This window comes from Bos javanicus, chromosome X, assembly GCF_032452875.1.
Source record: "Bos javanicus breed banteng chromosome X, ARS-OSU_banteng_1.0, whole genome shotgun sequence".
NCBI lineage: Eukaryota > Metazoa > Chordata > Mammalia > Artiodactyla > Bovidae > Bos > Bos javanicus.
Genome location: NC_083897.1, coordinates 116,913,157 through 116,928,505, shown reverse-complemented (window position 1 = coordinate 116,928,505; position 15,349 = coordinate 116,913,157). Strand labels below are relative to the sequence as shown.

The 15,349-nt window shown below is 34.4% G+C and overlaps 1 protein-coding gene and 1 pseudogene across 1 annotated transcript in view; both read left to right on the top strand.

Annotated features, from left to right (window-relative positions):
- Positions 1-15,349, top strand: part of IL1RAPL1 (interleukin 1 receptor accessory protein like 1) — a 702,885-nt gene that overhangs the window by 514,000 nt on the left and 173,536 nt on the right. The window lies entirely within an intron of this gene.
- Positions 6,978-7,077, top strand: LOC133243568 (U6 spliceosomal RNA; annotated as a pseudogene).

The following is a 15,349-nucleotide window of genomic DNA, read 5'->3' as shown; positions in this document are numbered from 1 at the left end:
AAGGCAAATATTTCCAAGTATTTTCTAATCTTTTTATGATTATTTAACTCAGAATAGCATATCTCTTTTCCCACTAGACTGTATGTATTGAAAAGGTACTGAGATTATTGCAAAAGAAGGTAGGATTGGAAATATTGACATGATTGTGGTCTGAAAATCTTCCCTTAATACATCGCATGTGTTTTTGAGACAGATGTTTGGAGGACATGTTTTTTAGGGCGGAACCAGCAGAAGTGTAAAGCTATGGCTGGACACCTGTTAAGCCCTTCCATGCCATCTGCTTACAGGAATGTACACATGACCTTAAAATGGCTGCTACTTTTGGAGGTCATTTACTAGGGTTGAGACTATACCTCCCACAACCATGAGACTTAAAAAGAGATTTATCTCAGAAGGCAATGTTGTCTCTAAGCATGAGCTTCATTTTATGATCTGAGCTCAAAGTCCCTGACATTTAGAAACAACAGTGTGTCAGTGTGAGGTTCTTTTGAATAATCCTTCTTGGTTTTATCAGCTTTGTAAAATGTTACTAAGTGCAGTATTCAGTTTATGAAATGTTTTAACTGTTGAGAATGTGATGTTGACCAGAAAGGATAGAGTCTTTAGCTAAGATTGATCAAAGATAGTTCAGTGAGTAACTGTTTTAAAAGTGGGATGGTGGTGGTGATGTTTGATGGTTTTGAAGAGAGATAAAAGGATTCCCTAGTTGTTGTTTTAAAATAAATGTTCAATTTTATGTCTTTTAAAAGGTTTTATATCATAACATTTTATGTTTGGAATTACAATGAATCAAGGAAATGTTTTTAAAAATATTCATTATTCATAGTTAAGGGAAATATAATTCTGCTATCTAAAAAGGAATTTAATGACTTCCAATACATCTTAATGTTAAACAGTTATATGATTTTGGAATTGTTCTTGGAAATTTTATGAATGAATATCCCAAGAATGTGCATGTTTCTGTGTGTACATATATGTTTGTCTGTGTTTGATTTAATGGAAGCCATGGACAAGTTACTATCCCATTTATTTGAATAACTTGCTCAGTGTAAGAATCACTGAAAGAAAATAGGCATAGAAATGTTTAATAACTAGCTTCTAGTAGACTCATCAGAGAAAAATTGTGATAGAGGAACTGAGACTTAAAAAAGCAAGCTTGGTAATATCCTAGATTGGTTTATATGAGAAAGAAAAAATTAATTTAGCTTTTAAAATTATAATAACATTAACAGCAATAAAACACACCAATGATTCTGAAACTACCTGAAGTTAAGTACCAGGGTTTTTTGTTTTGTTTTGCTTTCATTTCCAGTTCCTTAAGGACCAATACTTCAGTAAAAAAAATCATAAAAATCAATAACTAGAAATGGTAATTTTTTTAAGAAAACAAAGCCATACAAAAGTAGCCAAGGATTTTTATTGTTTCATTCAGAAGATGTTATCAGATTGCTATAAAAGTTATTAAATGCTTACCCTCACTTTATATACTTCTTTTATGGAAGAACAATAAAAACAATTTGTAGACTAGCTCTGGTCTGTGGCCACATTTTAAATATAATGGCTCTACAGCACCATGTATTAAACTGAGGACGTGAGTATATTCTCAGGGAGTTAGGAAATACCTGCAGAAAAATAGTATATATTTATATATTAGGTATATCATATTTTATTTTGATGATAATATTAAAAATAGGATAAGTGCATTTTTTGTTATCTGTCTGACCAGAAAGTACCAATGCATGATATAAGTGTCCAGATCTGTGTTTGTGTTTTCAATCAAGTCGGCCACAAGTAATATTCTAAATGTCAAGGTCTGATGAATAAAGACAAGAGGATAAATAAAGAATGTGATATTTTGGAGAGTCACTTTTGTTAAATGGGAAAGCTGGGCCTTGAATCAAAATATTTTAATTCCAACTTTAATGTGCTTTGTTTTAGTTTTAATACAAATGCATACCATAAATGAATTGATTTATGGGAATCTTTCATTTTGAAGCAGATTTTATCACTTCATACCATATGAGAAAGTAATAAAACCAGACCCTTAATTCCACTCTTTTTCTATCACAACTTACATAATATTTTCCCCTGTACTGCTTTTATTTGTATAATTGCACATTTTAATGCAAAAGTAGAAGCCAATAATCAAATATTTGTGAAATCCACCTTTGACTCAATGAGGAAGCACATTAAATGTAAATATTAGAGGCATGATCCATATTCTCGAGGTTTTTAATTTTCCTTCTTTTGGGGGGGTATATGGGCAAAGAAGAGTTACAAGCATGTAAATGCAGAATAATATCTTATGTATTAATATTTCATAACTAAATATACAAGGAATTCAGAGAAAAGCAGGCTCAAGCTCAATTTGAGCTGGCTTCATCAATGGTAGCCTCACCAAGGAGCCTGACCAAACTTCAGTATTAATTGTGTTTCCCTCCTTTAAAAAAAAAATAGATGTACAGTTGACCTTTACACAGCACAGGTTTGAACTGCACAGATCCACTTACACACAGATTTTTTTCAATAAATATGTATGACAGTGCTACATGGTCTGTGGTTGGTTGAATCTATGGATGAAGAACCATGGACATGTAGAATCCACTGTAAAGTTTTATGTGAATTATTGACTCTGTGAAGGGTCACCCTTCACCCCTAACCCCTGCCTTGTTCACAGGTCAACTGTATATTATGGCTGCTTGAATCATTTTATAACACTGAACATCTGAACATTAATTGTGATGTAAAAAATAAACTAAAAACTTTTGTAGGTCCCACTAATTTAGTAGTAAAGACTCTGGCAATTAGTTATTTTCCTTAATCATTGCAGAAAACTGATTAGTTAAATTACAAATCTTTTATTTGTAGATGAGTTTTCAGTATTTCTACTTTTTGTATAATGTCATCTCTCAATGACAAAACATTACTTAGTGAAGGATTTGGGGACGTATTAAAGTTATTTAGCATTCATTGCAATGGTACATGGTGAAATATGCACTTCCATTTGTGCAATATGTCAATCATCATTCCACCTTGACAAAGGGAACAGCAGCAAACATTTTATCAATGAAGAATTCCCAGGGTCACATTGTAGCAGATGAGTTGGGACTGATATAGCTTCCCCAAACATCCCATTAAAATAGCTACACATAAATATGTGCTGGTGTGCAATGTGATGTGCTTGTGTAAATGTTTCCATTTAGGGAACTGTCCAGCATTAGTACCAAAAATACTCCACTTACTTTGTGCATATGCCAGGACTGAGTAAATCGTTTTTCATCGGAAAAAGGGTCTGTACCTAACTTTTTCTAAATAGTATCTATTAAAATTGTTCTATATTATAAGAGAAAGGAAAGATTTTCCTGAAGGTTCAAAGTAGCAACATTTTTCTGACAGTATGTTGCCACTAAAAGAGGTGAAAAATTTAGAAGATATCTTGGTGTCCTCAAAAAGAAGTAAGAATACACGATCACTATTAATTAAAAAAACTGGGAACTCTAGGGAGAAAATTTAATGATGAAGGGCAGAGGTGCAAAAGAACTTGTTAAAACAAGAAAGGCATGAGAGGAAAATCAAATGCAATGAGGAATCTAAAAGCTGCATTTAAAGGTATTATAATATGAAATGACAGAGAAAGCTGAACAAATTATATCAGTCAATGAAGCAATGTCTCCATAATACAAAGTAAAATAAAAATATATAAGAGAATGAATGAGTTGTAGGGGGCAGAAAATATATATCTAACCTCATAAACACATATGATTTAAATGAAGAAACCATAAAATCAAAAAGTGGTCAGTATATTTGCAACAAATAATTACAAAGACACGATAATGGTAGTGATGTAGTCCAGGAACATGGCCACAGTTCCTGAAGCAGTCTTATGACCTAACTTCAATGCTGCTCTTCCATAATCAGAGGCATACTTGCCCCTCCAGGGACCCACCCAATGGGCTAGGCAGAAGTCAGGCCTATGGGCACCCCTGGTATTAGGTCCCAAGACACTGAAACAGACTTGAAGATGCAGAAGAAAACTCAGTGACCCCAAAGACAAGCCATTTGAAATTATCCAGTTGGTAAAAAAGAGTGAAAAAGAATGAAAAAAACCTACGTGATTTATCGACCATCATCAGGATAACCAGTATATGCATTAAGGGAGCACAAGAAGGAACAGAGAATGAGAAAGGGTCAGAAAGCTCATTTAAAGAAACAATGAGGAACATCTTCCAAAATCTGGAGAAGGAAATGAACATTCAGATCCATGATGTTCAGAGAACCTCTAGTAGGCTGAACTCAAGACAACTTCAGTGAGACACTGAGACACATTATATTGTCAACAATCTAAGACAGACTTCCAGTTTCTGATTCCACACATAAGGAACTTGGAGGATGCTTCTCCATCCTCACAGCAACTAAAAAGCTGAACAGACTGAAAAACCAACAGCTCTTCATGGGTCCACAAGAGAGATGAATAAAAAATAAAGACACAGACAAGGAAATACAAAAGAGTCATGGCTCACCAGAGCGGAAACTCATGAATAGTAACTGCTACAGAAAACGGTGCTGGGTACGAAAACCTGAACTATAACTCACAAAAAGTTATCTTTTCTGACCACAGTCATATGAAACTAGAAGTTAATAACAGGAGGAAAGATGGGAAATTCACAATTATGTGGAAAGTAAACAACACACTCCTGAAAAACCAATGGAGCAAAACAGAGAAGTGAAATTAGACAATACTCGAGATGATTAATCATACAGTGAAGAGATATGTGCACTCCCGTGTCCATTGCAGCATTAGTCATAATAACCAAGATATGACAACAACCTAAGTGTCCATCGGTGAGATGAGTGGATAAAGAAAATTATACACATACACACTGGATTATTATTCAGGTGTAATAAAGAAATCCTGCTAACTGCAACAAATGGATGAACCTGGAGAACACCATGCTAAGTGAAATAATCCAAAGAAAGACAAATACTGTATGAACTTACTGCATGATCTCATTATGTGGAATCTAAAAAAGTCAGATTCACAGAAGCAAATAGTAGAATGGTGGTTTCCAGAGCTGGGGGGTGGGGAAAATGAGGAGGTATTGGTCAAAGACTGCTGCTGCTGCTGCTAAGTCACTTAAGTTGTGTCCGACTCTGTGTGACCCTGTAGTCGGCAGCCCACCAGGCACCGCCGTCCCTGGGATTCTCCAAGCAAGAACACTGGAGTGGGTTGCCATTTCCTTCTCCAATGCATGAAAGTGAAGTCTGTCAGTCGTGTCCGACTCTTCACGACCCCATGGACTGCAGCCTACCAGGCTCCTCCGTCCATGGGATTTTCCAGGCAAGAGTACTGGAGTGGGGTGCCATTGCCTTCTCTGGGTCAAAGACTACAAAATTTCAATTATGCAGGACCAATAAATCTTGTTGTTCAGGTCGTTCAGTCGTGTCTGACATTTTGCGACCCCATATACTGAAGCACACCAGGCTTCCCTGTCCTTCACTATCTCCCAGAGCTTACTCAAACTCACGTCCATTGAGTCGGTGATGCCATCCAACCATCTCATCCTCTGTCATCCCCTTCTTCTTCTTGTCTGACAAAATGTGGTCCACTGGAGAAGGGAATGGCAAGCCATTTCAGGATTCTTGCCTTGAGAACCCCACGAACAATATGAATAAATCCTGGAGAAGTATTATATACATCATGATGACTATAGTTAATAATATTCTATTGTGTACTTGAAATTTGCTAAGATAGTGTATCTTAAGTGTTCAGTTCAGTTGCTCAGTCGTGTCCAACTCTTTGCGACCCCATGAACCACAGCACGCCAGGCCTCCCTGTCCATCACCAACTCCCAGAGTCCACCCAAACCCATGTCCACTGAGTCGGTGATGCCATCCAACCATCTCATCCTCTGTCATCCCCTTCTCCTCCCGCCTTTATTTCCCAGCATCAAGGTCTTTTCAAATGAGTCAGCTCTTTGCATCAGGTGGCCAAGGTATTGGAGTTTCAGCTTCAACATCAGTCCTTCCAATGAACACCCAGGACTGGTCTCCTTTAGGATGGACTGGTTGAATCTCCTCACAGTCCAAGGGACTCTCAAGAATCTTCTCCAACACTTCAAAAGCATCAGTTCTTTGGCACTCAGCTTTCTTTATAGTCCAACTCTCACATCTAGCTCAAAAAAAAAAAAAAAAAAGGTAACTAGCAAGGTGATTTATGTTAATTAGCTTGATAGTGGTAATCATTTCACAGTATATATGTTTATCAAAACATCATGGGAACGTTCCTGGAGGTCCAATGGCTAAGACTTTGCCTTCCAATGCAGGGGAGGCAGGTTTGATCCCTGGTCTGGGAGCTAAGATCCCACATGCCTCATAGTCAAAAAACTAAAACATAAAACAGAAACAATATTATAACAAATACAATAAAGGATTTAAAAATGGTCCACATTAAAAAAAAAAACCTTAAAGAATAGTGTTGTACACATGATGTACATACAAGTTTTATTTATCAATTATGTCACAATAAAGATGGGGGGAAAATATGGGTCTAACTTATCTTAAGATGAGCAGACAAGTCAATGGATAGGACAAATGACCCTGAATTAAATAAATTAAAAATATAAGTATTCATATATACACAGACACACATATATATAGGCATACATATATGTGTGTATTTTTATGTAATAATTTAGGGAGCTTATATGAAAAATGAAACCATAAGACATGTGGGAAAGTTACTGGTTAATGAATCTCAAGATAGATAACAATTTTCCATGATTTTTTTTTTTATTAAAAAAGAAGAGAGATGGTCCTCACAAGAGAAAAGATTCTGACTACATTAAAAAGAACAAAATCAAAAGATAAAAAACTTAATGACTAACTAACTAGGTTAAGTATATTCAACAGGCATGAAGAGATTGAATTTCTAATACAAAAATTGTTCTGTAAATCCACTTTTTAAAAGCAGCAAAGCTGTGCTCGCTTCAGCAGCACATATACTAAAATTGGAATGATACAGAGATTAGCATGGCCTGCAAGGATGACATGCAAATTAATGAACTGTTCCATATTTTTATGAGAGAGAAACACCTATAACCCAGATTACTGTACCCAGCAAGGATCTCATTCAAATATGAAGGAGAAATCAAAAGCTTTACAGACAAGCAAAAGCTGAGAGAATTCAGCACCACCAAACCAGCTGTTCAACAAATGCTAAAGGATCTTCTCTAGACAGGAAACACAGAAACGGTTTACAAAGTCAAACCCAAAACAACAAAGTAAATGCAAACGGGATCATACTTATCAATAATTACCTTAAATGTAAATGGGTTGAATGCCCCAACCAAAAGACAAAGACTGGCTGAATGGATACAAAAATAAGACCCCTATATATGCTGTCTACAAGAGGCCCACCTCAAAACAAGGGACATATACAGACTGAAAGTGAAGAGCTTGAAAAAGATATTTCATGCAAATGGAGACCAAAAGAAAGCAGGAGTAGCAATACTCATATCAGATAAAATAGACTTTGAAATAATGGCTGTGAAAAAAGACAAAGAAGGACACTACATAATGATTAAAGGATCAAGAAGAAGGTATAACAATTATATATGCACCCAACATAGGAGTACTGTAATATGTAAGGCAAATGCTAACAAGTATGAAAGGGGAAATTAACAGTAACACAGAAATAGTGGGAGACTTTAATACCCCACTTACACCTATGGACAGATCAACTAAAAAGAAAATTAGCAAGGAAACACAAACTTTAAATGATACAATAGACCAGTTAGACTTAATTGATATCTATAGGACATTTCATCCTAAAACAATGAATTTCACCTGTTTCTCAAGTGCACACGGAACCTTCTCCAGGATAGATCACATCCTGGGCCATAAATCTAGCCTTGGTAAATTCAAAAAAAATTGAAATCATCTCAAGCATCTTTTCTGACCACAATGCAGTGAGATTAGATGTCAACTACAGGAAAAAACTATTAAAAATACAAACATATGGAAGCCAAACAACACACTTCTGAATAACCAACAAATCACAGAAGAAATCAGAAAATAAATCAAAATATGCATAGAAATGAATGAAAATTAAAACAAAACAACCCAAAACCTATGGGATTCAGTAAAAGCAGTGCTAAGGGGAAGGTTCATAGCAATACAAGACTACCTAAAGAAACAGGAGAGAAATCACATAAATAACCTAACTCTACACCTAAAGCAACTAGAAAAAGAAGAAATGAAGCACCCCCAGGGTTAGTAGAAGGCAAGAAATCATAAAACTTAAGGCAGAAATAAATGCAAAATAGACAAATGAGACCATAGCCAAAATCAACAAAGCTAAAAGCTGGTTCTTTGAGAAGATAAATAAAATAGACAAACCATTAGCCAGATTCCTCAAGAAAAAAAGGGAGAAGAAGCAAATCAACAAAATTAAAAATGAAAATGGAGACATCACAACAGACAACACAGAAATACAAGAGATCATAAAAGACTACTGTCAGCAACTATATGCCAATAAAATGGACAACTTGGAAGAAATGGACAAATTCTTAGAAAAGTATAACTTTCAAAAACTGAACCAGGAATAAATAGAAAATCTTAACAGACCCATCACAAGCACAGAAATCGAAACTGTAATCAGAAATCTTCCAACAAACAAAAGCCCAGAACCAGACGGCTTCACAGCTGATTCTACCAAAAATGTAGAGAAGAGCTAACACCTATCCTACTCAAACTCTTCCAGAAAAGTGCAGAGGAAGTAAACTTCCAAACTCATTCTATGAGGCCACCATCACCCTAATACCAAAACCAGACAAAGATGCCACAAAAAACGTGGCGTGGCTGATTCATGTCAATGTATGGCAAAAACCACCACAATATTGTAAAGTAATTAGCCTCCAATTAAATTTTTTAAAAAAAGAAAAGCAGCAAAGCACATGATTGAACAGGTTAAAAAATGATAAGAATAAATAAAATGGTCAAGAAATTTATGGACTGTTTTCAACATCATGAATAATTTGGTAATCAAAGATATGCTAATCAAAATGATAAGATTATAATTTTTTCCTGATAGTATTATCAAAAGATTTGTAAAATAGACACCTTCATATCCTGCTGCTCAGAGTAAGATTAGTAAAACTTTTGTGCAACACCTACAGGGAATTTTAGGTCGAAAGGTTTACAACATGATCTAACATTTCAAATACTAGGAATATACCCTTAAGAAAGTAATTAGACTCTTACAAAGACTTACATAATAGGAGCTTTGTCCCAGTGGTATTTATAGTAGCAAAAAATTTAAATTACCCAAATCACAAGCAATAGAGTAATTATGCCATGATCATTCAATGAAAATTTAAAATGCCTTAATAGTATGCAGCATGATAATTTACTTTTTTCCAATAAGTGAACTGTCCCTTTTTTTTGGATTAGGATTTTTTTTTTAAATATGATCTCATGTATAATTTTACCTTGCAGATAAAAGCAACATTGTATTAGGGTAAATTTATTTAATGATTTCTAATCTTTTAAAATTTATAGAGTTGCAATAAGGCTCATCATATTATTTTCAGTAATGCTCCATGTGTGTTTGAAAAGCTTTTATGTTCTGAAATTGTTGGATACATTAGCTCAAGCTAGTTGGTTGCATTTCTCAAATTTTATATATTGTGCTAATTTTTCTTTTTTGTTTTTGCCTGCTGTATCTATCAATTGGTAGGAGGAATTTTGAAAACATTTACTCACCTGGCCTATTTGTGTATTTGTCTTCACAATCTGTCAAGTTTTAAAACATTATATATTTTGACAATGTATTTTGAGATGCATAATTTTATAGTCTCAGTATGTATTCTAGATCTGTCTTTCTGATAAGGTGAAATTCTTACTATTATATGGTGGCCTTCTTTATATCTAACAATACCTTTTCTTTAAAATCTATTTCATGTATTATTAATGTTGGCAGGCCAGCTTCATTTTATTTATATTTGCTATATATGAATATTTTATATACTATTTTGTGCACTTTTAATTTAGATGTGCCATTTATGAAGACATTTAGTTGGATTTGATCTTTCTGTTCCTGTCTGAAAATCCTTGTTAACTAGAATTTTTAGTTCATTTTTAATTGGTATTTACTGGAAGAAATGAACAGATTCTTAGAAAAGTTCAATCTTCCAAGACTAAACCAGAAGAAATAGAAATTATGAACAACCCAATTACAAGTACTGAAACTGAAGCTGTGATCAAAAATCTCCCAAAAAACAAAAGTCCAGGACCAGATGGCTTCACAGGAGAATTCTATCAAACATTTAGAGAAGAGCTAATGCCTTCTCCTTCTAAACTCTTTCAAAAAATTGCAAAGGAAGGCACACTTCCAAACTCATTCTACAAGGCCACCATCACCCTGATACCAAAAACCAGACAAAGGCAACACACAAAAAAGAAAACTACAGGCCAATATCGCTGATGAACATAGATTCAAAAATCCTCAACAAAGTTTTAGCAAACAGAATTCAGCAACACATCAAAAAGCTCACACACCATGATCAAGTTGGGTTTATTCCAGGAATGCAAGGATTCTTCAGTATAGGCAAATCAATCAATGTGATATACCATATTAACGAATTGAAAGATAAAAACCATATGATAATCTCAATAGGTGCAGAAAAAGCCTTTGACAAAATTCAGCGCCCAGTTATGATTAAAACTCTTCAAAAAATGGGCATAGAAGGAACCTATCTCAACATAGTAAAGGCCATATATGATAAGCCTACAGCAAACGTTTTTAATTGGTATTTGGAATCATCTCTACCATATTTTGTGCTTTCTATTTACCTGACATTTTTTATGTGTCATTTTCTCTGACTTTTTTCCTTCTTTCATACTGACTGAGTTTAGAAGTTTTATACTTTATCTCTGTTCTTTCCATTATATCCTAGAAAATTTGCATATACACTTAATTTAGGGAAGTTTACTTTTAGCTATATTTTTATTCTCCATCAGAAAAAAAAAAAGTAAAAACTTTGGAAGACTTTATTTCTGCTGCTTTTCTCAACTTTTCTTATTGCTGCTCAGTATCTTAGACTTTTTAAAATTCATGAAAGGTGCATTGTTATTGCTTTATCCAGCCAATATTTGTTTAGGTAGGCACTGGACTAGAAGTTCCATGAAAGCAGGAATTTTTGTTGTGGTGGTTATTCTTTGCTATACTTCAAGTACTTAAAACAAGGCCTACCACATAGTCATTACTCATAAATAATTATTGAATCTGTTGATTGAATATACTCAAGTATTTAACACTTTTTTTCACATCATACCTTCCTGCATCTCTCTGTAATCATTTTATTAGTGCCTGAAGATTAATTCTTTATACTTTCCTTTAGTGAGGGTTAACTGCTACCAAATTCAGTCCGTCTGTTGTCTAAAATGTTTGTATTTTTCATTCATGAAAGGTACATGTAGTTCTAATTTCTTTTCAGCACAATGAAATATTATTCCACAGGCTTTTGACTTCCTTTGCTGACTCTGATAATTTGTTTGTAAGGTTTGATGTAAGTACTCTTGAAGGTGCTGTCTCTTCTCTATTTTAAAAGTTTTCTCTTTGTATTTAATTTCATATAATTTCATTATACATACCCTTCAGAGGACTTCTTTTTATTTATCCTTTCTGAGAGTCATTAGTGTTCATCAATCTTGAAATTGGTATCTTTCATCTGTTATGAAAATTCTCAGATGTTATCACTTCAGATATATGTCAGTCCCATTCTTGCATTCTTTTTCTCTTATGGAACTCTGCTTAGAATAAGACATATCTTCTTACTTTATTCTCCATATCTCCAGCCCTATTTTATATTTTCCATGTTTTTGTTTTTCTTCTGCATTGTAGAATATATCTTCAAATCTAACTTTCAAATCACCAATTATTTCTTTAGATGTTTGTAATCAGCCATTAACCTAAACATTCAATTATTCAATCATTTTTATATTCAATGATATTTTTATTTCTGAAAGTTATAGTATTTTCATTTCCAAATCTGCTTTGTAATTTTCCATAGTCTCTTGCCTCTTATTCAGATACTCACCCCTTCCTTTTTTTTCATAGCTTGTTAAACATACTTTATACTCAGTCTTTAATGATTCAAATATCCCAGTAATTTGTTAAAAGTTGCTGTTTATATTTTCTTCTGGTTCTCAATATGCTGCCTGGGGAGAGCTTCATGATGGAATGTTGAGTAAGCAAAATAATACACAACCTAATTGTTCACCCTATGGTAACAATTTTATAAACATTCAAAGACAAAGAAGACAAACCAAAATATTTACAATTGTTAGTTACCTTAGGAAAGTGGAATTGCAGGTAATTTTTATTTTCTGTTTTATGCTTTTATTCATAGTCCGTATTCTCTACCATGAATATGTATTCACTTCTCTCATAAAAAATATTTTAGAAAATGACTCAAAGGAATTTTCCCAAATAATTCCTTTTATCTTTCAATAAGATGGCTTTTTAAAGAATCCTCTCATAGAGGATTTCAAGCAGGTCAAGAAAATTGTTCCAAGCTGCTGAGAGTCTTATGGTGAATGTGACAAGGTTATATTCCAACTTTTGACATGTTCATCATTAACGTTTCACTGGTCCCTGGCCTGTCTGAATGAAGAGATGAATTCATTAGAGATGGGTAAATAAAAAAGTGATTTTCTCTCTAAATTAATATAATGACACACTTTCATGATGAATTTTCTAAATCATTTCAGGTTATACCTTCCTCTCTGTGAGTTCAATTATCTTTGTCATAAAAAGCTTTTTTTTCCATAGACAACCTTTACCCATTTTTCATAGCCTAATTTAACTGTAAAGCTGTTAACATCCCATTTTAAAGCTGATGATAAATTGCCTTTTAACCTATTTGAAATTTTTGAAATTAGGTGGTATAATATTCATAGATATAACCTTACCAATTATGAGGAGAAAAAAAATGAAAATATAAATATGGCTTTAACCTTGAAACCTGACAGGCGTTTGGATAAGAAAGAGATGAGCTTTTTCATGTATTTAAATTTGTCTAGACTCATAGCCCTGTGTGTCCCTGTTATGATTAGACCTTCTTAACATTTGTCTCCTACTAAATGTGTGGGAAACATATGTTTCCTATTGTTGGTGACTCAATAAAAAACATTGCATAATCTAACAAAGTTCCAACAGTAAAGAAAATTAACATTAGCATTTCCTGGTTATTTGTATATATGCTTCACACCTTTTTCTTTGTAAGTAATCAAAATAGTGTGAAAATTCAGACTGAGGCTTAGAACAACAGTGTCTCTTACCCTAAGTCTCTTAGAAAAGGTCCCTAAAATTAATCACAGTGAGCACCGTATCTTATATTTTAAGTGAATACCTTCTAACACCTTTTTAAATTATACCATGCCATCTACTAACCAAATCTATTACTCTGACATAAAATAGTAAGCAACTTGTAAAACCATAAGAAGAATATCTTTTTAAAAATTAATTTGTTTGGGGCTTTTATTTTTATGAGCCATTATTTTCTAGCATTTTAACAATTCATGTGTATTCCAACTATCAATGATGCATGTTCATATACTATTTTTTAAAAAGGGCTTTTAATGTGTCTCTTTTTTCCTCCTTTTTCTGACATTTGCTTCTACCCCATGGTTTTTGTTGTATTTAACATTAAGCAGGTGTCTTAGGAAGTAATCCAATATCATTTTGTAAATGAAGTTCTGCAGTACCCTGTATGATAATATCATTTATCCTTCTGTCTTGTTACCAAGAACTTAGTGTGAGGGGTTTTATTATAGTCATTTATTCTCTCTCTGTCTTTCTCTCTCTCTCTATGGCACATTTGAGAACATTAAAGCCCCAATCAGGTATTTCAATTTCTACATGCCATCTCAACTAGAGTTTGGGAACAGTGGGAGCATAGGACACATTTTCCATTTCTTCCTCTTTGCTTTTTGCACAATATCTTTTGGCTTGAATGGAGTCTTCTTCTATTTCCTGCACAATTAGCCTAACATTCACTTCAGTTTCAGGGGTCCCTTAGCCTGCTTTGGTAGTACCAGCCTGTTGGCCTCATAGATTACAATGCATCTCACAGTACATATTTCTTGGTTGTCCCTGTATAATGTGGCTGGTGAAGTTACACTCACTTACCGATTTTGTAGAAATACTTCCCAGTTGATCTGCACTGTACCTGTGGCTTATTTCCCTGGGTTGGAAAAACCCTTAACTGGAAGGAGTTTGAGATATAATGCATTTTCTTAGCACATTCTTGGTAGCAAGTTGGCTCTAAATGTGCTGATGCATATAGTGTATTTCTACATTGATGTCTCTGTGGGAAATCCCATTTAATTTGAGTTACAAGCAGCAAAATAACAGTAATGGCATAAATGCAAACTTTTCAGAACTTTTAGAGGACAACAATTTCAGATGATTCATAAGAATTAAGGTATTTTTGGCTACAAGTAACAGAAATTGATTCGAACTGACTAAAAAAATAAAGAACAAAAGATCTTACTTGACTGGAAGGAAGTTCAGTGGTGGAGTGGGCTTCAGGGCAGAGGGATTCAGCAATGTCATCAAGGGCCCCAGTGCTTTCTATCTCTCTGCTCATAATTCCAAGTGTGGCTTTATCCTCTGTGTAGCAGGATGACTGCAGCGGTCCTCAGCATCATATCTACATCCGGTAATATCCAGGGGACATTCCTATGGCTATCTCATAGGGGCAAGGAATTTTCCTTTTCTCACTGAAAGAATTCCCATTCAGGTCAAAATGGGAACATATGCTTATTCCAGGACCAATCATAGGCAAGATTACTCTTGAAAGAATCCCTTCCTAAAATTGGGGTGAGTTCACTTTCCCTTGAGACCTATGGCTACATGGAATTAAGGATATATCTAATTGAGTTTCTAAGATACAAAAAAGTGGATAAATGAATGCTAAATAGGCCAAAATAGTCTCTACTACCTGGTTGTATCGTTAACATTGGACCCTGAAAAAATACAGAGGGAAATGAGAGTCACTGTGGCCAACTTGCTATGATCAGCATGTATTTTCTGAAGCATAGGTTGGCAAAAAGAAAAGGACAATGAGATTGCCTATCTTTTAGCCTGAAGCTCAAATAATTAATATAATTTTTTAGTGAGCAGATACTATATAGCTTGGCTCACTCAACATCCTTTCTATCCCCCTTTTCCTGTTCTTTAGTGATTGTAAAGTACTGTCCTTGATTTCACAGCCTCTCAAACAGCTTGGGTTGGCCATGAGCAGGTTATGACCAATGAAGTTTAAGAAGTCACTGGAACAGGCTG